At 42.6% G+C, this 2,966-nt stretch overlaps 1 long non-coding RNA gene across 2 annotated transcripts; it reads left to right on the forward strand.

Moving 5' to 3' along the window:
* The first annotated feature begins 856 nt into the window (after nt 1–856).
* Nucleotides 857–2,661, forward strand: LOC122158887. 2 transcript variants are annotated; one of them, XR_006168340.1, is made up of 4 exons: nt 857–923; nt 1,110–1,175; nt 1,255–1,386; nt 1,786–2,661. It is a non-coding gene; the product is annotated as an uncharacterized LOC122158887 (long non-coding RNA). The 2 variants fall into 2 exon arrangements; XR_006168339.1 differs by having other exon boundaries at nt 1,110–1,386.
* The last annotated feature ends 305 nt before the right edge of the window (nt 2,662–2,966 follow it).

Genomic DNA, 2,966 nt, shown 5'->3' on the forward strand with positions numbered 1-2,966 from the left:
ATGCAGAAAGAAGGCTGCACTCAGGCTTCCAGAGTGGTCCAGAAATACAGTGGTGACACCATGCTGGCTCCAGTAAACAGGAAATCAAACCAGGATGTAAACTGGACTGCTTCCATATTCAGTAATGCTCAGCTAAAAATAAACAGCTTGAATAGAGGTAAGAAAGCCAATTCTCTCTGTGAACTCATTTTTAAAATGACAGTTTTCAAGATCTGACAGAACGTTTCAGATTATATTTTTAAAAAGTCTTAATGTTGACTTATGAATATTTCTGTGATGAGATTGCACTTATATCCAGAGGGGCTTGCATGAAATGGAGAAGAGAAAGCCTTTTCTTTCAGAGAAAAATAAGGCCCTGGGGACAGAAGTTAAAGATGGGCATGACTGCCCTATACACACATCAAGGTATTTTTAAAAAGAAAAAAAAAAAAAAGAGAGAGAGGATTCTACTTCAGCTATTAGACAACGTTGTCATGAGAATAAATAAATTCATTGAGAATGAAATCTAGAAATGGTTAGGTATCTTATTCCAAGAAGAATGAGGAGTTCTAAAGCAGCCCATGCAGAACGGCATCACACATTTCTCATGGCACCCCCCACACTCTTCATTTCCTTATGAGTTTTCTGATTTCTGACTGTGCCTCTCTCAGAAAACAAGTCTTTCAGAAAAGGAGTGACTCTGCAGCATGTATTTAAGCAGCTGTATGGGAACTGCTGAATCACGGCCTGAACCTCTGATGGACCACCTGAGGTGAGCAATGTCAGCCCTGGGAGCACAGGTGAAGGCAATTCACCTCCCTACCAGAAGGGGTGGGGCCCGACTGCGCCTCTCCTGACCCCATTTAAGAGCTGACTACCAGTAGGGAAGGATCTCTTTTGGAGATGGCTTCTCTTGGAGTTTTCTTAGAGAGCCCAGGATGATGGTAAGCTTTCCATCCATTCTTCTTTGATGTGGTAACTAGTTTAGCCTAACTACCTCGTTATTTGGAGAATTGAATTAAATTGTTAAGCTGAATCACTCTTTCTTGAATAAGGGTGATTAGGTATGTGCTAAGTTTCAGATTATGTTTTATTGAAATATTTTCCTACTATCTGTGTCTGTTTGCCAGGGATGAAAGTTAAAAGATAACGAATAGCTGCAATGTTGATGGAAAAGAAGAGAACGCAGGAGGAAGGTTAGAGTCTGTCTGCTTAATAGTAAGTAAGAGTAGACTGACATGGCCCTGAAGGACAATTCTTGATGCCTGAGAACAGCAGCAAGGAATGGTCACAGGAGTGAATTATCCTGATAGCCACCGGTATCCCCACCATAAAACCTGTATTGCAACAGCAATATGGAGCAGCCATCAGTTAACCGCAGACATTCCTGGCACATTCCAATAACAGGTAATCATTGATGTTACTGTTAGGGGGGAGGGGGGAAAAACATGAACCTACACCCACGAGGGGAGTAAACTCTTCAAAAGGGCTGACAACAGCAGGACTAGGGGAAATGGATCGAAGTTGAAGGAGGGAAGATTTAGGTTGGATGTTAGGGGGAAGTTCTATACAAGGAGAGTGGTTAGGCCCTGGAACGGGCTGCCCAGGGAGGTTGTGGATGCCCCGTCCTTGGATGTGTTTAAGGCCAGGTTGGACAGGGTCCTGGGCAACCTGATCTGAATGTGTGTGTTTGGTGGCCCTGCTAGGCAGGGGGGTTGGAACTACATGATCCTTGAGGTCCCTTCCAACCCGGGTGATTCTGTGATTCTGTGATTCTGTGATGTGAGTTTTGTGACACTGGTGTAGGACATGCAGCCAAGGAAGCCAACTGACCCAGCATTTGAGGAGGTGTCTTTCTTCAGAAAGTCTGATTCAATCCTGGCTCCTCAGACCCAGTGGGAGTGCTGGGTAAGTACATGTCACCCTGTGTTTTCTCCCCCTGAAGTCCAGGAGTGCTTTTTTAGGAAGACAGAGCCTGTGGGATGAGGAACACAGACACGGTCTTGGCTGTGAGCTGAAGATCTTGGTTCTGGAACCATTGTTCTGAAGCTGCTTTGAGGAGACAGGCGGGGCCTGGCTCATTTGAGGCTCCAAGATGGGCATCTTCAGTGGCATGGGCAGAATGTGAGCAGAAGCCATGATAAAGAGCAATCACAACATAACAGGATATGGAAGCACAGAGGGTAAGGGTTTTTACACAGCCTAGATGATGGTAAGATGCAGGCTCCATGACAATGCAGTTCGATTGAAATTCCAGCCTGTTTGTATTCTCAGTGTCAAGGACTTCCTTTCTTCATTCTTGTTCTACTATTGGTTTAAATATGTCTTTCATGTTCTACCATAAAAAAATGTCATTAGTGCATTATTACCTTTGTTTGTTAGTGAACAGAACTATTGAATGGTGCTGTGCCCAAGACTGCATTTTGAGAGATTCCCCTTGTAAGCAGCATCCCAGGAGATCACCTCCTAAGGACAGCCCACTGCTTTCTTTGTTTTAGAGATTTTCATATTTACCTTACATTCCTTGAACTAATCACCCTTGACTGAGGCTGCATAATAAAATACATGACCATTAAAAAAGTCATGAAATTTCAGCTTCTGCAAGCAGGCTATGATGATGGAACATCCTTTCAAAAAAGCAAGTCTGCTGGCAATTCTATTGATGTTTGCACTAAATGTGATGGAATTAAGTAATTAGTAGAATCAAAAATATTAGCATGATCTATATAACATCCAGTAGATAACGTAATTTCATTTTCTGAGTATAGAGACTTTGGGCTTCTTTGTTTTACAGTAACTAAAATAGATACTAAAATCCATAAATTTATGAACTAAAATAGAAAGAGGAAGAAAACAATGATTCAGCTGTGATAAAAGAATACTTGCACAAAGGATGAGGGTAGAATTCAGTGCAGCTGCTACATTTCAGCATTAGCAGGGGGGCAGAGCAGCAAACAAAGTTATGCTTTGGTGCAGTCAGCATCTTG

The sequence above is a fragment of the Centrocercus urophasianus genome, unplaced genomic scaffold, assembly GCF_019232065.1.
Source record: "Centrocercus urophasianus isolate 14NV4802_14NV808 unplaced genomic scaffold, USGS_Curo_1.0 seq_15, whole genome shotgun sequence".
Classification (NCBI taxonomy): Eukaryota; Metazoa; Chordata; class Aves; order Galliformes; family Phasianidae; genus Centrocercus; species Centrocercus urophasianus.